Source organism: Lepus europaeus, chromosome 9 (genome assembly GCF_033115175.1).
Source record: "Lepus europaeus isolate LE1 chromosome 9, mLepTim1.pri, whole genome shotgun sequence".
Lineage (NCBI taxonomy): Eukaryota > Metazoa > Chordata > Mammalia > Lagomorpha > Leporidae > Lepus > Lepus europaeus.
In genome coordinates this window covers 20,039,202-20,059,620 of record NC_084835.1, presented here as the reverse complement: position 1 = coordinate 20,059,620, position 20,419 = coordinate 20,039,202, and positions in this window count along the sequence as shown.

Below are 20,419 nucleotides of genomic sequence, written 5' to 3'. Positions count from 1 at the left end.
CTCTCCAAGGCTCAAGACCCAAAGAAGCCCCAGAAACTGGATCTGCACCAGCAAGAAGACTTCCTGTGGAAGGACCTCTTGGTGGTAAGGGACTCACCCACAAGGGGCGGGGTAACCCCAGACAGCCAGGGTGTCCATTGGCTTTGATCTGTGTGCAGAGAATGGAGTAGGTGCAGAGGGGAGGGAGGGAGGGACTCACACTGATGCCCATGGCCCTCATAGGTCAGGGGAAAGTGCAGAAGGGCTGTGGGCTTCACCCCTGCAGTTTCTGGAGGCTCCAGCAGCATCAGCCACACCACATGGGGGCTGGCTGTGTACAGCTCTGTCCTCGGGTCTAAAGAGGGGAAGAGGCCGCGGCAGCTCCTGACAGGCCCCATGGCTGCAGCATCCGGAAGGACCCTCTCCTGAGATGTGGAGCCGAGGTCTCGGCACTGCTTGTCCTTGCGGTGCTGTGCCTTCTCTTGGCCAGGAGTGTGGGCGAGTGCCTAGGAGCATCTTCACCGCGAAGCTATCCTGTCAGACAGACCGATCCAGGGGTCTCCTTGGGAGATGCAGCAGCTCTCACCTGGACAAGGTAGCACAGATGCTGGGCAGGTGGAGGTGGGGCTGCCAGGTGCAGGGAGACCGTGTCCTGGGCGTGTCTGTCCTTCCTACAGGCCATGGCTCCTGTGCCCTAGGCCCCTGGCCCATTCCCCATGGCCCGGATGGAGGTGAGCGCATCTGCTCCTCTCTGAGACTCAGACATCGAGGTCCCATCCCTCCTGAGAGCCCCTGACCTTCGAGTTGGGCCCTTCAGTCCTTGGAGCCTCAACGTACCCCCCTGGGAGATGGGTGTCTCTGAAGGCCACAGTGGCCCCACGAGTCTTGCACACAAGGTCATGCACAGTGCCCGACGGGAGGTGAGCACGTGAGAGAGGGGACCCCTCTGTGGCTGGTAGGGGCGCTGGCATCCCTACAGCTCTGTGCTGCCAGCACTGCCTCCCCGAGTCTGTCCTCGGGGGCCGAGCCCCAGGGTGGGCATCTCCTCTGGCTTGGATGAGGCACCTGCCACCTCCCTTCCGGTCTGTGCCCTTGTCACCAGTCAAAGTGCCCTGGGGTCTCAAAGAGACAGGAACCAGGGACCAGGCCATGGCATGACAGGGCCCGTGTTCTCCCCTTGTCAGCTTGTCCCTGCCCAGCTCTCTGACCCCTCAAATCCAGGAGGGTCCTGGGGCCACCAAAGGGTCTACACGGCAGATGCTGCAGCAGAGCTATGTCTCTGGAGACCCAGGTCTCCCCATTCTCCACGGGAAGACAGACTCCAAGACTTCCAGCTTCAGAGTCCTTGCCCCTGTGGTCTCTAAGAGTAGAGTGTCCTTCGTTCTTGCTGCCCCAGGACTGGACCCTGTGGCTTCTCTGCCTGCCCCCAGGTCACCACGATCGTCCACTGGAAGATGGACCCTGAGACGTCCAGCTCATAATCCTCGTCCTTCCAGAACAGCTCTTGAATGTCCCTTGTCCTCGCTGCCCCAAGGACAGGACCCCGTGGCTGCTCCGTGCCCGGGGAGCAGCTGCTGCCTGGGAAGAACCTCTTTGCCTCTGTTGGTGCCCATGGATTGCCCTGCACTACTGCGTCTGTTCCTGCAATGAACTGATTTATGAGTTTAACAGAAACCAGTTAGGTGAATAAATTTGTGGCTGGAGAAACATGAAGGACTTAGGGATGGTTCAGGCACCTGTGGTACACACAGGGGAGTGGAGTGCTGGGAGCCTAGAGAAGGAAATTTTTGGAGCCGCGCCCGGGGCCAGGGCTGAGTCCCGGCTCCAGTGCCCGCGGCTGCCACTGCCTTGGTTTCCCAACCCCTGGGGCTCTGTTTCTGGCTCTGTCAAGGGGGTGTGAGTGACAGGAGCACCTGCCTCCAAGGAAGCACCCGGAACAGCACCAGACTCCCCTGGCTCTGGGTACGGCTGCGTCCTTAGGTGCCATCGGCAGCCTGGGCGGGGTTCTGGGAGCTGTCAGCCGTCTGTGGGTCCTGGGCTGTGAGGGAGCTGGCTCCTTCCTGTGACCCCCACTGGCCTTTTCCTTGGTCCTTGCCCCCTCTCCTTGCCTCTCTGTCCCTCCCCTGTTGGAGGCCCCAAGCCTGATGTGGCTCTCTCTCCCCTTCTTTGTCCTCTGTTCCTATCCAGTCCAGGCGGCCACTGTTCCTCCCCTGACCTGGGAGTCCTGGGGTCAGAGCCCTGGGCATCAGCATCCGGGAGCAGATGCCAGGACCTGGCTCAGGGCTCAGGTTCAGAGACAACTCTTTCCCGTGACTAAAGGCAGCTCCTTAGGCCAGGTCCATGGAGTGGAGTCTATCTGAAGACAGCATTATCAAAGAGAAATGTTCAGGAGTCAGGCAGGTATTAGTTTTGCATAGATTTTAGATCAGCTTGACCCCAGTAACCATGTATTCCCCCCGATCCTAGCAACCATGTATTCCTCTCCCGATTTTGCAGTTTCTGCCTTTATAACCCTGTTGCTTTGGGCTTCAGGGTGGAGAGTTCTTTAGGGCAATAAAGGACCATCAAAATTTATCAATGTGTGGTGCTCCTTTGTTTATACTCGCTCAGGTACAACAGGACCTTCTAGTAAATGTTTTCATAAATTGTTATGTAACGGTTAAAACTGCTGTTGCCTCTTTTCTCTAAGATGGCAAAGTGACACTGTGCTGATGGATTCTCCAAGATGTACAGCTTGATTTTTTAGATCTTATGAAAGGAGTGGCTAATATTTTCTGTCCACATGAGAGCGCAACTCGTGCCTTCACAGCTGACTTTACTTCACATGGGATCCCAAACCCCCTTGGGCCAGATGGTGAAAGTGACATCATCAGTTTTAACGTAATTACACAATTAGATTAAATTTTAGCAATGACCCTGTTAGACTGGATTAAATTTTAAAGTGGTCATATAGATGTGACTAATTGTTAAAGTGATCATATCAATAATTAATAGAATTAAAGAACAATAAATGCTCCAACATGGGAAGCAGTCCACACAGCAGACTCCTAGAATGGCAACTGCTTATGTAACACTCAGTGACCTCAGAGTCAACCCTAATGGCGTCCTGGTCTGGCTGAAGGCCCACAAGAGCACTTCAGGCGTGGAAAGCCAGGACATTCATGGGAAAAGGTTTCCCTACGTGGAGAACTTCCCTGGGTGAGACCCCAGTGGAAAGAAGTGGTCATCAAAGAAGGATGTACTTTTCTCCAAAAGGAATAGAGAACTTCCACTTTGCTTAGGGCCTTGTCTGAATACTGACAGAATCTGTGGACTCAGAAGGTTCCCATAGCCTAGGCAGCTCATGTCAAGAGCCTCTGGTGATCACTGATGTCACTTAAAGTGCTAATTGTTGAAGTAACAACAGGAGTCCCTGTGCACTCACTTCTCATGCAGGACTTTAAAACTATGCTTAAAAAATAGAGAGGGGAGTATGGTGCCCTCCCCCACCAGCGAGCACGCTAACTTCACTCCTTTCACCTTAAAGATGATCTTTAGCGCAGCAGTTACCTAAATTTAAGACCATCAATCATCTTTTAGGGAAAAAAAGAAAAGTTTTGTTACCATACGACATTTTGTAACAGTCCTGGCAAAGAAGCGCTCACAGCACACAGAAAGGACCCACGTGGCTGTTTCCCGGGTCCAGGGAAATCCTGTGACGCTTTGCATGGACCTTAGTGTCCTGTTGCAGAAGGTAGCAATGTCCTACTGTTGCCTCTAAGCAAGGTAGAACAAACGAGCTCCCAAACTAAAACCCAGGAGCAGAGCTGAAGAAAAGGCAGAGTTCAGGCAAAGCGGCAGATGACACCTTCCCGCGGGCTGAGCTGTCACAGCGCTGTCACCTTCAATTTCTACAGGTCTCACCCTTGGAGAGCTGCCAACAGTGAGATACTGGAGACCTCACAGACACAATCCAGCTGCCTCTGGTTCCAGGGTGGGACCCAACCCCCCAGCACTGGGAGGGGCCTGACCCCTCACAACGATGGAGAGAGGTTTTGCTCGTCTTCCCAGGGATTGTTCCACAGCCTGTGTGGACACCGGCCCAAAATGTCAAACCCTGGACCCCAGTCTCCCAAAGCCGACCCTCTGACAAGCCAACCTCAGTGCCTCTCCCAGAACAAGTGATTCACAGGACGATCCTCTTCAGTTCGGTTGCAGCTGAAATGGAATGACCTTACCAGGAGCTACTGAGCATGACCACCTCCGTGAAATCAGCAGTAAATGTCTACCTCTTAGTCTTCACAGGTGAGCTCAAAGACACGCCTGCTTATCCCTGTAAGCCTGAGATCCTAAGCACAAAGTCAAGTCTTCGCCTTCGTCACATCCACACTGCTGCACCTTAAGGAAGACGTGCTGTACCTGCCTCTCTTGATTTTCTCTGGGAACTGTTTGTTTTTTTGTTTTTATTTTTTGACAGAGTGGACAGTGAGAGAGACAAAGGTCTTCCTTTTTCCGTTGGTTCACCCCCCAATGGCCGCTCTGGCTGTCCTGCTGCAGCCAGCGCACCACGCTGATCCTAAGCCAGGAGTCAGGTGCTTCTCCTGGTCTCCTATGGGGTGCAGGGCCCAAGCACTTGGGCCATCCTCCACTGCACTCCCTGGCCACAGCAGAGAGCTGGACTGGAAGAGGGGCAACCAGGACAGAATCCAGCGCCCCAACCGGGACTAGAACCTGGGGTGCCAGCGCCACAGGCGGAGGATTAGCCTAGTGAGCCGTGGCGCCAGCTCTCTGGGAACTGTTGGACAGCTGGTCTTGATCCAGTTTTGCTCATACTAATTAACAAACATGTTTCAGAACTCAACATCTAGGATTATCTGACCACGCAGGGAACGCAGACATTGGCAGTGCCCAAGACTGCTCCAGCTCACAAGGCAAATTTGTTGTTGTTTTTTTTTTAAGATTTTTTATTTTATTTTTATTTTTATTTTTTGACAGGCAGAGTGGATAGTGAGAGAGAAACAGAGAGAAAGGCCTTCCTTTTGCTGTTGGTTCGCCCCCTAAATGGCCACTACGGCCGGCGCTGCGCTGATCTGAAGCCAGGAGCCAGGTGCTTCTCCTGGTCTCCCATGGGGTGCAGGGCCCAATTACTTGGGCCATCCTCCATTGCACTCCCAGGCCACAGCAGAGAGCCTGACTGGAAGATGGGCAACCAGGACAGAATCCGGCACCCCAACCGGGACTAGAACCCGGGGTGCCGGCGTTGCAGGCGGAGGATTAGCCAAGTGAGCCACAGCGCTGGGCATCCACAAGGCAAATTTGTTAGATGAGATAGGCAAAGACTTCCAGACCCAAGACAGGCAGGGCCTGCACTATGCCCCTCATAAGCAGGAAGCAACTATAGAAGATACTATTCTACAGCCTTCAACATCCCTTCAGGATTAAGGGAATAGAATCTCTGAAAGGGGAATGATGTAGGGGCCGGCGCTGTGGCATAGCGGGAAAAGCCGCCATCTGCAGTGCCGGCATCCCATATGGGCACCAGTTTGAGTCCCAGCTCCTCCACTTCCAATCCAGCTCTCTGCTAGGACCTGGGAAAGCAGAAGATGGCCCAAGTCCTTGGGCCCCTGCACCCATAAGGGAAGACCCAGAGGAAGCTCCTGGCTTCAGATCGGCAGAGCTCCAGCTGTTGTGGCCTATTGGGAAGTGAACCAGCGGATGGAAGACCTCCCTCCCTCTCTCTGCCTTTCCTTCTCTCTGCAACTCTGACTTTCAAATAAATAAATCTTGGAAAGCCTTAACAAGAGACTTGGTGAGGGAGAAGAATACATAAATAAATAAATCTTTAAGGAAAGGGGGGAGATGATGTAGGCAGGTATATAGATTAGGTTTGTGAGCTGGCAGACCACGCCTTTACCACGCCCCCTGTGTAATTTCATGCCCCTTCCTGACCACACCTGTTCACCCACCTGCCAATCAGAGAGGCCTGAAACACGGTAGGCCCAGCTTTTTTCCCCTTTGCCCTTCTTTTCCTCCCTGCCCATATTCCCCATGCTAGGCGCTCTTCAATTTAACCCAAAAGCTTACTGTGGGTTGAGGCTTGTTGCCTTACCGTGCTAAGCAGGGTCAGCTCACCCTAAAACAAAGGAGGGAGATGGGGTGATCCTGTGAGACTGCCTGCCTAGCCCATGCAGTTAGCCTGAGTGCTGGCAGGCGGTGGCAGCCCCAGGTACCTTTCTCCCCACCCCCGCCTTCTGCCAATCAGGTAAACCGCTCCCCGGTGTGGCCCAGGCCCACCTGGAAAGCTACCTTCAAGCTGACTGGAAAGGTATATTGGCGCCAGTGTTGGTTCTGTCCTATAGTTAGTGTTCCCCTTAGTTATGCTACTTCCACCTGCCCTTCCACAGTGTACGTGGCTGTGAGTGAAGTCGGACATGTTCACTGAAGAGAAAAAAAAAAAGGTACATACCCTGCCTGCAGCAGAGGCCACCCTGGCACGTGACAGTCTCCAGGAAGGCACCACGGTCACGCATGCACTTCCTCTACAGGTGTTTCCTGAGCACCTAATAGCAGGAGCACACAGGTTCTAGCAGGCAAAAACCAGCTTCTCCCTTCCCTCAAGGAGCTGACATCTCAGGGGAGCAGAAACAAACAAGAGAAGGCATCTCAAACTGCGTACGATGAAGACAATAAACCAGGGTAATACGGTCGGGCACCAGTGCATCTGAGTGGGAGGAGCTCCCAAGGTCAAAAGACCCCTCCAGGAGATGACACTGACGGCTTGGGGCCAGGGCTGTGGCACAGCAGATAAAGCTGTGGCCTGCAGTGCCGGCATCCTATGTGGGCACCGGTTACAGTCCCAGCAATCCATGTGGGTACTGGTTCACATCCCGGCTGTTCTACTTCCGATCCAGCTCTCTGCTTTGGCCTGGGAAAGCAGTAGAAGATGGCTCAAGTCCTTGGGCCCCTGCACCCATGTGGGAGACCCAGAAGAAGCTCCTGGCTCCGGATCGGCACAGCTCCAGCCCTGGCAGCCAACTGGGAGTGAACCAGTGGATAGAAGACCTCTCTGTCTCTGTCTCTCTCCTCTGCCTCTCCTTCTTTCTCTACTTAGCTCTCACTTTCAAATAAATAAATAAATCTTAAAAAAAAAAGAAAGAAAGAAACTAAGGGCTGAACCTGGGGAACAAGATTCTGGGCAGAGGAATGAAAACATGTCAGGGCCTGAGGGTGGGTCAAGGCACCTCCCCACCCTGCACTCAGGTGTGGAGTCACAGCCCCTTCCTGCGCAGCCCCTTCCTCACAGACGTTTCTGTGACCCTGGCAGCACATCTGTGAGCTGTCAGCAGGCTCCACGTTTCTGAGGCTCCCAGGCTGAAGCTGGAGATTTTGTAATAACTGCGATGCAGCCTGGTCCAACAACACACACATTTTACCACTTTCCATGTGAATGTCACTGACTTCTCAGAGTTTCAATGCAAAGTGAGTTAATATTGTCTGTTTAACAAAACAGTAAGGAGAGAAACCTTAAGTATATGTATAGAATTGATAGTGTTCCATAATGTCACATAGAGGGTAAGAATGCACAAGGGCACCAAAATCTATACATGATGACAAGATGGAAAATAACTACAAAGTTGTTGGGGCAACCGTTCAGCCTAGCAGTTACACTGCCACTGGAGATACCCACATCCCAGATCAGAGAGCCTCGGTTTGAGTCCAAGCTCCCCTCCCAATTATAGCCTCCTACTACTGTCCACCCTGGGGGACAGCAGGTGAAGGCTCAAGTACTTTGGTTCCTGCCACCCCCATGAGCTTCTGGCCTCAGCCTGGCCCAATGCTGGCTGTTGCTGGCATTTAGGAAGTGAACCAGCAGATAGAAGGCATCTCTCTCTCTCTCTCTCTCAGCCTTTCAAAGAGCAACAGAGAGGAAGTATTTGAGCCATCACCCACCGCTTTCCCAGGTGCACTAGCAGGGAGCTGAATCGAAGCAGAGCAGCTGAACCTCAAACCAGCACTCCAGTATAGGGTGCAGGCATCTAAGGCAGCAGCTTGACCCACTATACCATAATACCCGCCCCAACAGACAAGTTAATTTTTAACTGAAAGATGGTCAACTGCAACGAACAGCCTGCTACTTAACGTCGGTACAGAAGTCAAATACATCAAAGAGACAAAAGTCAAAGAGCTGACTGAGGCTGCTGGTGTGCACAGAGTTCCAAATCTCTCCCAGTGTTCCACCCATCCCATAGTAGCCCCAAGGGCACCTCCCAAAGTAATTCAGTCCGTCTGAGGACAGAATGACATCTACTGGTCTTGACGACCCGGTAGGTCTCTCCCTATTCTGCCATGTTCCTCCTAAGGCCCCAGAAATGCTGAAGGAAATGTTGACACCTGATCCAGGGAAGCAGCCATGGATGGGCCTAAAGGTGGACACTTTGAACAACCAAAAAAAGCACTTGCTGTCAGATTAGATGTGGACTATGCGAATAAGTCGAAGATAACTCCAGGTGCGGGGTCTGGACAAAGCGATCCAGAGAGTTGCATTATCTATGGTAAAGACAGCCAGCGGGAGCTGGTGTCATGGCTCAGTGGGTTGAGCCGCCCTTCCAAAGTTAGCATCTCCTATTGAAGCAAGTTTCAAATCCCAGCTGTTCTGCTCCCAAGCCAGCTTCCTGTAGAGCCTGGGAAAGCAGAGGAAGATGGCCCAAGTACCTGCGACCTTGCCACCCACATGGGAGACACTGAAGGAGTTCCAGGCTCCTGGCTTCAGCCTGGCCCAGCACCAGTCCTTACAGCCATTAGGAGAGCCAATCAGCAGATGGAAGATCTGTCTGTCCCTCCCCTCTTTCTCTGTCACTCTGTCAAATAAATACTTTTAAAAAATAAAGGGTATCAGCACTGTGGTGTAGCAGGTACAGCCACCACCTGCAATGCTGTCTTCCCATACAGGCAACAGTTTGTTCCCAGCTGCTCCACTTCTGATCAGCTCCCTAATAGCCTGAGAAAGCAGCAGATGGCCCAAGTGCTTGGGCCCTTGCTACCCACATGGGAGACCTGGAAGAAGCTCTTAGCTTCAGCCTAGCCCAGCTCTGGCTGTGGAGGCCATGTAGAGAGTGAACCAGCAAACGAACGATCTCTCTCTTCCTCTTTCTCTGACTTTCAAATAAACAGATTTTTTAAAAGGGGGTGGAGGCAGTGGGAGGAGCAGGCCAGGTGCAGACCGGGCGGATATGCTAATGCCAATCAGAGATGCCTGTGGGATCTCAGCAGAGATTGGGTAGAAAAGTGGCAATGAACTGTGGAGTTAAGGAAAGAAATCAGCTGGAAAGACGCACTTGCGCCACCAGGACGGTGACAGAAGGGAGAGCCCGCCCACTGACTGTCCTCCCCGCCCTGCTGCAGGCCTGTGCCCTCAGGCTGGTGCGCACACAGGCACCGCACGGCGTTCTGGAGAAAAACCGTTCCCCACACTTTTCAAGACCCAGCTCCCCACTTCCTGCCGGGGCAAAGCCCTCCGCGGCTGTCTCAGCGTCCGCATCTGTAATGCCGCTCGAGCGCTCAACCCCAAAGAACATTCTGATGAGAACCCGCGAGTCGGCCACAATGATTCTCTTCTGCGGCTCAGTCCCCCCCCCCCCCAACTGAGGAATCCCCCCCACTACCCACCGGCCCGGGTTGGACCGCACATCTGTGGGGTCCAGACACCTCCAGTTTCATTTCCGGGTTGAGGGAACAGAGGCTACCGTCAAATCCAGGTCTTCACACTAAGAGGACGGCGAGGGCTTACGCGCCAGGGGGCCTGCGGCAGGTGGCACAGGCACATCCCGGTCTAAGCTGGGCTAAGGAATCACACCGGCAGCCCCGCACGTTTCGGGTCGCGCGGCCCAGGGGAGCGTGGTTGAGCGATCCCCTCACCTGGGCTTCCCAAATCGCCCTGAACGAATCCGCCCAGCCTTGTCAAACCTCAGCGCCGGGGCCTCCCGCCCCGGAACGGGGCTCCCTCTCCCCGGCCAGGCACGGAGGGGGCTCGGGATCTGCAGTTCCAGGAGGGCCCGGTGTCGGGCAGGCCTGCGGACGCCGACAAAGCTCGACGCCATCCCCTGCCCACCACCCCCGCGCCTGACCCCGGCGAGGAGCGGCGGCGGGAGCGCAACGGTCAGCCCCGGCTCACCTCACCTTCTCGATTTTGCCCACGAAGAGCTTCCGGGCGCAAGCCCTGCTCAAGAGACCTGGGGCACAGCGCGCGCCGGGTCCAGGCGAGGCCACCAGAGCCCGACGCAGAGCTTAAGAGCCCAAAGCAGAGACCAAGAGCCCGCGACAGCTCACTTTCCCCGCCGAGGCGACGCCGGCCCCGCGACTTCCAGCTCCGCGCCTCAGCTGACCCGCGCGGCCTGATGACGTCACTGGCCTGCGCCGCCGGCTCCGGGCCGGCTTCCGGTTGCTGCGCACCCTGGGAGGCCGCGCTGATGGCCCCAGGACTGGGGTCTGTGCCGCCTACGTGGGAGACCTGGATTGAGCTCAAGGCTGCTGGCTTCGGCCTGGCCCACTCCCGAGTGTTGCAGGCCTTTTGGCGAGTGAACCTGCACAGGGAATGTGTGTCTCCCTCTCCACCTCTTTCCCTGTCCGTATTTCTATTTAAAGAAAAACACTCAAATGTAGTCCAACCAACCAAGCAACCAAGTGATCTGATAATGTGTCAATCCTGTTTACAGAGATCTCCCTAATTAAGCAAATGAGAGCAAGTGGCGCATGTTTTGAAATCACCAAGAAAAGTGTAGAGTCGGGTGCTGTGGCGTGGTAGGTTAAGCCTCTGGGTGCCCGTTCCAATCCTGGCTGCTCCACTTCCTCCCCAGCTCCCTACCAATGGTCTGGGAGAGTAGTGGAAGATAGTCCAAGTGCTTGGGACCCTGCACTCAGGTAGGAGACCAGAAGAAGCTCCTGCCTCCTGGCCTGTACTGACCCAGCTCCGACCATTTGGGTTGACTATTTCCTTAAATAATTAAATAAAAATTTTTTTTAAAGATGTTTGCCTTGGAGTGGAGAGGGAGTGAGTGGAGGAAGCCAATCCCAGAGGCCACCCCCCGAGCATAGAATATTCTCGTTCTCACTGGGAAAGAGCAGCGTTGTGAGTCTTCCCTTCAGCTTACTTCCCACAAGAACTGCAGTAAAGGGATGAAAACAAAAACCAATCATTCATCTTGGACAGAACAGGAGAGGAGACAATGGATAAGGGCAACTGGACTGCCCCAGTGTGAACAGTTGATGTGGAGTTGAAGACCAAGATACACACATGCGTGCACTTGCACACACACACACCCACACAGGTGCACTCACACACACATGCACATGCACACACAGTTGATCCTTCCAGCTCTCCCTTCTGGCTATGGTCAAGTGGAAATCAGAAATGGAAGACAAGCACTCTGGGCTGCTGCTCCCAAGGTCTCTCGTCCCCATTAGCACATGGCTGCCCTTGGCTCCAGGCAGCTTGAAAGTGGCTTTGGGAGTCTTCTGCTACCGGTAACTCCTTGCATCTTGTACCCTGGACTCTGGGGCAAGTAAGCTGTAAAGTGCTTCCTTTGAGTGAAACGGTAAACGTTCTGGACTTCATAAAATCTACCAGGAGAAGGAATCTCCTCTTGGTGGTGCTGTGGAGGAGGAAAAGCAAACCTTGGTTGGTTCTGCTGCCGCATCTCCAATTGCAAAGTCCATAGCCACAGTGCATGGCACGGGCTCGGTTAACAGGGAGAGGGCACTCGATTATAAGGGTCTCTCAGTCTGCAGTTTCAGGCATCTGCTGGGGGTCCTGGAACAGATCCTCTGTGCATGCGGGGGGCTGCCGTACCTGCTTTCCGTTTCTGGCTCTGGTGAGCAGGGGGAGGAGCTGGGCAGTCAAGGCTGGTCAGAAGGGTTGGGCGGGTGGCAAAGTCATTCCCAGGGTTCATGGCTGGACCACGCACAGGCACTCTGACCTCTGACCTGTCCCATTACCAGAATGGGAATGGATGGGAAGGAAAGTCATCTGATTTGGAGGTCAAGTAGGTTTTTACTTCCCTTACTCTCTGGCAATAAAATCTGGTGTGCATTGGATTCCTGAATGTTGGCACACAGCCCTTTGCTTCTTCAGACCTGGGAAGGCCAAGGAGGACTTCAGCCACCTGCCATGTGGGGTTTAATGCCAGTGAGCCCTTCCACTGTGGTATGGAGCGCAAAGGCATCGCTGTTTGTGCCGTGTGCATCATGGTCTCTGTGCAAGGTCAAGTGTGCAATGTGTGCAATGTGCTCTAACTGCCCAGTGTCCTTGTATCCAAGGTTGTCTCCCTTGAAAAGGGGTTGCAGTGGACTTGTGGGTACTGGAAAATAGAACTGGGAGTGGGAAATACCACGTGGGGGTGCACCGAGCTCAGCTTCACACATCCGCCTCCCATCCATTCATTCATTCATTCATCCGTTGCTTTAGTGGCTGCCTCACAGAGCCCACGGTATGGAGTTCTGAAGCCACAGGCCCCTCCTCCAGGGCTGCCCCCTAACTCGCCCAGTGAGCTCAAATCCTGGGAAAACCATTCCAGACAAGGCGATGGGCATTGGCAGGAGGTGGGCAAGGAGCCCCAAGGCTGCTGGGAGGAGGCCCCTTTCAGGGCAGAGTTCCAGGTCCAAGACCAGCAGTGAGACGCCCTGCGGGTCAGGGCCTGGGGGCAGCCTGCTGAGCCTGAAGAGGGGCTAAGGGGTAGCAGAGACCTGACAGGTCCTTGCACGTCGTGTCCTTCTGCAGGCCTCCCTGGGCAAGGGGTATCAGCAGGAAGTGTGTGTCCTTCTCAGTGCAGGTGTGCAGGAGAAAGCTCACTCACGTGGCATCAGGGTGTGGTTCAGTCCCGCTGTCGCTGTGTCCTGGGAGCCTATGGCCTTAATACAGCTGTGTGCTTTGACTTCTCCCGGGGCCTCCCAGGCCAGGACCCTGCTTCCCCAGCTGTTCCTTGGGGCCCTCAACTGCCACCCCCAGGGCCTTGGTGAGTTCTCGGGAGCCTCTTTGGACTTGGTGTCCTGGAACCTGAGCCCTGCCTCACTGTGCAGGCTTTCCTGCGTGCAGGGTGAGCTCTGAGGCAGTCACCTGGTTGCTGGTTGGTCTTCCCTCTTGGGGGCTGGTGGTGGCCTAGTGTGCCTGGGCTCCAGCTGAAGACCAGAAGCTTCTATGCTTTTCTTCTCTAGGGCCAGGCTGAGTGGGGGTGCATGTGAGTCTCTAAGATGATGGAACCTCTGAGTGTCACCGGTGGGTTTCTGTGTGGCAGGAACCAGAAGGTGAATCACTCACAGTGGTGCAGCCTGGGACCCCTGCCCCTCCCAGCCCACCCATGGAAAGGGTTGGTTCAGTAGCGGAGTCTTCACTGGGAACGCAAACTGGGCCAAGGGGAGGGGCTTCTCTGAGCCAGAACCCTGGGCCATCAGTGCCTTGGCCTAGGAGGCTGCAGCTGGAAGGCCTCAAGGCAGGTACCAGGGGACCAGGAAGGCTGGGGGGGTGGGGGGTGGGGCAGAGGGGCTCCCTGGGACCGCCCCATGCTAGGAAGCAGCCTCAAGGGGGCACTGTGGCACATGCCCTGCAGACTGCTGTGGAGGGAAACAGAGGGTGCTCTTGGTGTGCTGGTGTGGAGAAAGTTCCAGAACAAATCATTAGGTGAACGAAGCATGGCACAGGGTCATGCCTAATCTCATCCACTTTTGGGGTAAGAAGCGGCAAGCTGTATATTCCTCTGTATCATTTCTGCATAGAGGAACAACGGAAGGAGACACCTTGCGCTATTCCAGTGGGCCCTCAGAGGCAGGAGCAAGAGTCCTCCTCAGTCCTGAGCGTCTGGACCCTTACCTCCGTCTTACCGGACAAGCAACGAGCAGGGAGGAGCAGTCTGAGGAGACCGCCCAGGGGAAGTGTGTGTCCCACCCCTGCTGCTGGGCCCCCGTGTGGGACGGGGATTCCCACGTGGACTGTGAGGGCTGCCTGCTCAGGGGGGAGTCAGTCCCCTCGGCCCCTGGAGCCCTCCCAGGCCTGCTCCCTCCCAGGTCCCCTGGGATCTGAGCCCCGGGCAGTGCTTCTCTGTCTTCCAAGATGGCAGCTGCTCCCCCCACCCCCAACCCTCTGTCACACTGGCCCAGCCAAGACAGTCTGGTTTCCCCAATCCCCGGAGACCATTTTAACCTCAAGGATTCTAGCTGTTCCAAGAGGGGCGAGGCCTTTTATCCTTTAATTCAAAGAGAAGCCGAGTGAGGTAACAGGTCCCGAATCCATCAGTTTATTACAATGTACACTAAAGCAGAATAAGTAAAACTAGCAAAAAGAACATAGGAAAAGATGGGCAAAACAGATACAAGACAGACAGTCGAGCGCAGAGTGCCAGTAGTGAACCAAACACCAGGTGTCCACGAGGACCTCTTCCAAATGGTCCAGGAAAACACTCCCCTTCAAGGTGTGGTTGGGTAGGTCTGGCTGCTGCTGGCTGTCGGCAATGAAGACAAAGGCCTTGAACTTCAGCAGAGCCTCCAGCGGCGGATGCCTTTTCCGAGGGAATGCTGGGACATCTCAGGAGCAGGACATCTCAGCTTCTAGATGTCAGCCTTGCACGGGAGGCTCAGACCCAAGTTAGCATTTGCGTGTTGTCGCAAGCTGTCAGCGTGGCTGTCAGCGGGCACTCACAGGTCTCCTTGATAGGAGCCAGCAGTTCCCATGTGGCTCTGGGCCCCCCGGGCGGAGCAGTGGGCCTCCTGGCTCTCAGCCAGCACCGGGCTCAGTGGCGGCTTGTGTTGCAAGGAAGAGCTCAGCATGGAGGGAGTGCCGTCAGTGCACAGTCGTATCAATCACAATCAGAACACCAACCCAGTTTCACACGGCTCGTAATGCAGCAACACACACACCGCCGCGATCTACCCCTTGAACCGCAATTTCCAAATCACCCTGCCCTTTCTCCTCAACCAAGCTAAAGAGCAAACATCAACGGAGTTCACGTTCAAAAGGAGAAGTGGACCCACTCTCTGACTGAGGAGGAAGGCTTACATCAGAGCATCCTTAACAGAAAAGTCACAAAAGACCAAACACACAAACCGTTTTGTAGTGATAAGGTAGCTTTCCATAGGTCTTTCTGCCATGGTTTGTGGTTACTATCTGCAACAGCTTCAACTGACCTTTAAGCAACCCACTAAGAATTTCAATGGCTCCTGGGGCAGCTGGAGTATAAGGGGATACGTGCTGTGATCCGGCCCCTTGTGGGACTTCTTTAACCACAAAGTGTGCGCTCTGATCAGATCCAGCAGGGTAGGGGTGCCAGCAGAAGCCGGGCAGGACTTCACGGAACTGACAGCGCTAGATCCCTAAGCCTGCTTGCTTGGAAATGGGACGCCCAGACCTGAACGGCAGTGGGTACAGAGCAGCAGCACTCAGCGTCACTATCACACATGTGAGGGCCTACAGAATCCACCTGGAAGATCCGATTCAGGCCCCGAGAGCCATCTTTCTCGGTTAACTCTTTTTGTTTCTAAAGGTGTTTAACCTTCAGGCAGGTTTCACAAGGACTGGTTGTCCACTTAGTTTCCTGCACAGTGATCAGTCCCTCCCTCTGTGGAAGCCAATCAACCACATGAAGTGTATCCCTGCGTCCTGAGTAGGTCACAAATAAAAGGTCCCTTCTGAGAGCTAATTACAGAACGGCACTGCTTCTTGTGTCTCTGTGTCACTGTCCTGCGAAGGGCAGCTGCTGCACCATCAGAAGCGAGCACACCATTATTTCCCTGGTGAGCTGAGACATGGGCAGTCAAACACCTCTGTGCATGGAGGCACCAAATACCATTCCCATAAGCGTCTGAACCCTAACTCCTTTCCATTAATCTTCCAACTATTTTGTGGCCATTTATTGCACGACAGGGCTATGCTGTGGCAAGTGACCAAAGTCAGTAAAAATACGACTTGGATGTTGGCCTTCTTGCAAAGAGCGCCTCACAGCCCACAGAGGATACTGAATCAATGAGTTAGGCACTCTGGGACGCGTCTCTTTGCACCAAGGTGCAACCGTTCAGAGCACGCAGAGCAGCTGCTGTCCAAGAGAGCAGGCCAGAGGTCACGGGGGCCGAACGGTCAGTAACCAGGCATGCGTTAGTTCACGTGACCAGGTGGGACCCCATTGGCCAACAGCATGACCATGGATGTGTCCGACCCTCGGAATTTCCGGCAAGCCAATGAGAACTCTCGGGGTATTCCCCAAGGCCCTTGTCCTGGCTGACCCTCTGCCTCGGTCTCTGCTGATTCTGCCCTTCCCAAGTGAGATTTCGCTGTGCAGCTTTCGTGCCCTTTTGTTTGTCCAGGGACGGGTTAACCCCTGTGGGGCAGCTCTTCTCGTCCTTAGTGCCATGGGAGTTAGACAAATCAGCCAAAGGCTCGGTAGGCATCAAGCCCTGATAAGCAGTTCAAATCAGTTTTCGGCATATTGAGAACATGATGTGAGGAAGGAGATCTCTTAGTCCAGACACTCATGGGAATGAATTTAGTGTAAAAGAGTCCTCACCCCCAAAGAGACCACAAGCCATATCCCTGCCCATAAATAACATCCGGTCTAGAGTTCATATCTTCCTTTAAAAATACAACCTCTGGACTGCCAGTATGTTTGCTTTCAAACTGGGGAGCTGCTGCTGTTCTACCTTCCATTTGAAATCCTGAGACCTTCCTGTCTTATAGAGAGTTGGGGGAGTTATCCCCTAAATGTGGTCTGCGCTGCCCTCCAACCCCAGAGAACGCTGTGAGACTTCAGGGCTGGTCGTTAGCACTCAGTGGCTGAGTCTACATCGTTCTGGAACAGCACCAGGGGTCACTCTCCCTCCACCTGTCCACAGGACTCCTAGAATTTTACCAGGTCAGTGGGACCACGAACCACGCCATTATTTATTGTCCAGCCACATTACCTCAAATATTGACAACATTCCCTCTTTGCCTTGGGTAGGTCATCAGAATTGTTTCCCACGACCACACTATCATCTATATCGGAGTAGATTTTACAATCTGGAGATTTAGGTTCAAATTGTCTAAAACACACAGCTTTTACGACGGACTTAAGATACTCATTTGGCAACAACAGTAAACAGTTAACCTACTCCCTTAAAGCTGTTTTGAAAAATTAATTAATCTAATGGTAAAGAGACCCCTTCTATCATTGGGCATTGGTTTGCTCCCCAAATGGCCACAACAGACAGAACTGGGCCAGGCCAAAGCCAGGAACTCCCTCTGGGTCTTCCACATGGGCGGCAGGGGACTAAGTACTTTGGGTCATCAACCCACTGCCTTCCCAGGAATATCAGCAGGAAGCTGGAGCAGAAGCCAAGAGTTAGGGCTGGAACTGGCATTCTGGTATGTGATGCCAGGGATGAAAGCCCTAGCTCAACCCACCGGGCCACAGTGCTGGCCCCTCCTTTTCTCATTTGAAGTTGACCTTTTACTTTCTCATGTTTGCTTTGATCATTTTTCTTTCTCATTCTTTTGTGTTTTCCTCAGTGTCCTTATTATTTGTTTCTCTCATTTTGTCTTTATAGTTTTCATTTTTTCCTTTTTTAAAATCATTTTCTTCCTTTCTTCATTTTGTTTTTCCCTTTCTGCCACTTCATTTCTGTTTTTCATTGTTCTTTTCTTTTTCTCTCTCTCTCTTTTAAACAGATTTATTTATTTACTTGAAAGAGTTAGAGAGAGAGAGAGAGAGAGGGTGCTTTCATCTGCTGTTTCACTCCCCAAATAATCAAAGCAGCTAGGGCTGCACCAGGAGCCCAGAACTTCAATCAGGATTCCCACATGAGTGACAGGGACCCCGGTACTTGGGCCATCACCTTCTGCCTCCCAGAATGCAGTATCAGGAAGTGGAATCGGAAGCACAGAGTAGCCAGGACTTAAACCAGGCACTGCTATATAAGACACAGCCATCCCTCGTGGTGGCTCAGCCCACAGTGCCACACGCCTGCCCCGTCTTTTCTCATTTTAAAATTTTTTCTGTTTTTCTTATTTTTTTCCTATTTTTGTTTTTTCTCATTTTCTTCTTCATTTTTTCCTTTCCCCATTTTTTCCTTTGCATTATTTTCTCATTTTTAATTTTTTAAAATTTAGATAGCATCACTAATCTCATCTATTACTACTGTGTGTGTAGTTCATATGGTATTGAAGTTACTTATTAGCATTAACTAGCTAATATAGTTGTTTACTTGTCTCACTAGTTAGTACAGTTAGTACAGCTAGCATTACAGTTAGCATTACTAGTTAGTATGTGAAGATACGGTAGCGAGGAGGTCACCCAACAGAGGGACCTGTGGTCATTTACTCCTATGAGGAAGTCCTCGCTGGTCATCCCAGGCTCCCAAGGACCACTGGCCTGGGCAGCTCTGGCCAAGTGAAGCTAGCCTGCCATCTGTTAACCAGGCCCGGGTGGCCGTGAAGGTCATCCAGGAACAGGACAGGGACACCTGCAGCCCTCAGTGCTTTCCTGGAAGAGGACTGAATGCCATACGTCAATCACCCCGACATGATACGGCTCTCCAAGGCAATAGGGAGGGCGGACAGACTGTGGTCACGGGACTCGGCAGCAGACAGCGGCCAGTCCTCTGGGTGGCCGAGCAAGCCGCCTGGCAGCGCAGGCCTCCGTTGGTCCCGGAGGACTGTGCCGGCCACACACTGTCGCCATGGACAGGGGTAATGCACACAGGGAACTGAAACCGGGCAGTGTCCTCCTGGATGTTGTCCTCAGTGTTAAACTGACTTTAGCCTGGGATGCAGGGGCTCCGATGGGCAAGATCTCAGCACATCGGTGGAACTCCCCAGTATTGTGCTCCAGAAATGCTCTAGGGCCAACCATACGACCCCTCTGATTCAGACATGTGGAGTATGGGGGTGAATCTGGCTGCCGCGTTTACAGGGATCTTGCCACTTGATGGAGAGGCCCTGGGCAGCAGTTGGAGTGCACACTCACAGGAAAATACCAGCTTCCCTGTGCTGTCAGCCTAGGGCTGGAAAAGCTCTGGAAGACTTACTGACATTCAACCCCGGAAAGAGGCCCGAACTAGACCGCATTGTGGGCCGATGATAGCACGGTGTGGTCTGGGAAGAAATTCCAAGACCCCGTGCTGAGCCGCTGGCTTGTCACCAGGACCCTCAAATCACGGAAGTCAGAGTCAGCCTAGGCTATAAGCCCAGAGCAGATACAAGAGTCCTTGTCAAAGCATAAATACGACAGTGCCATGGGCACACACCTCGTGCTGTGTCGTGAGATATCCCGACAGAAGGGCCCCAGCATCAGGCGAAGCCCGCGCTTCAGGCAAGTCCCATCCCTGACAGCCCCAAAGCTCCACAGAGCTCCTCTGTGCCCCTGAGTTGAAAAGTGCAAGTGGCGCTACATCTTCCCACCTGCCCCTGTTTCCCTCCCAGGTCCTGCTCCCTGGGGAGGAGCAGGAGTCAGGGCAGAGCACAGGCAGAGGCGCCCTGTGCCTGACAGCCACCTGCTCAGCCTGCAGACACGGACCCCTCCTCCATGGTCAGCCCCAGCCAGGCCCTGTAGCCACCCCCTCAGTCCTCCGCACCAGGAGCAGTGCTCACGACACAGAGGGAAGCAATGGCTCCCGTAGAGCACCTGCGCACAAGTACACCCAGGCCAGGCAGCCAGACCCTAGGACTTCGGCTGCTCCTTCCAGCAAGGGCCAGGGCCGCCAAGGGGTCTCTAGGATACAGCAAAGGCCGGGGTGGCAGGGGGTCCCTAATGGGATACAGCAAGAACCATGGCCAGGAGAGGGCCCCTGTGGGATACAGAAGAACCATGGCCAGAGGGATCCCTATGGGACACAGCAAGAACCATGGCCAGGAGAGGGCCCCTATGGGATACAGAAGAACCATGGCCAGGAGAGGGCCCCTGTGGGATACAGAAGAACCATGACCAGAGGGATCCCTATGGGACACAGCAAGAACCATGGCCAGAGGGGTCCCTATGGGACACAGCAAGAACCATGGCCAGAGGGGTCCCTATGGGACACAGCAAGAACCATGGCCAGAGAGTCAATGTGGAATACAGAAGAACCATGACCAGGAGAGGGCCCCTATGGGATACATAAGAGCCATGGCCAGAGGGGGTCCCTATGAGATACAGAGGAACCATGGCCAGAGGGATCCCTATGGGGACACAGCAAGAACCATGGCCAGAAGAGGGCCCCTGTGGGAAACAGCAAGAACCATGGCTTTTCACATTTGCAAATGCTTCTCATGAATAAAAATCCTAACTGTATACTGCCACCCCCCTCGAGCTTATTTTCTTTGCACATTTGCAAATATTCCTCATGAATAAAAATCGTAACTGTGTGCATGTATGGGGTCCAGGGAGATGTCTGGGTACGTGTACACACTGTGGAATAGGTCGTACATGGCTAGAAGGGGCTCCCAGGGGGATAGAGCAAGAGCCATGGCCAT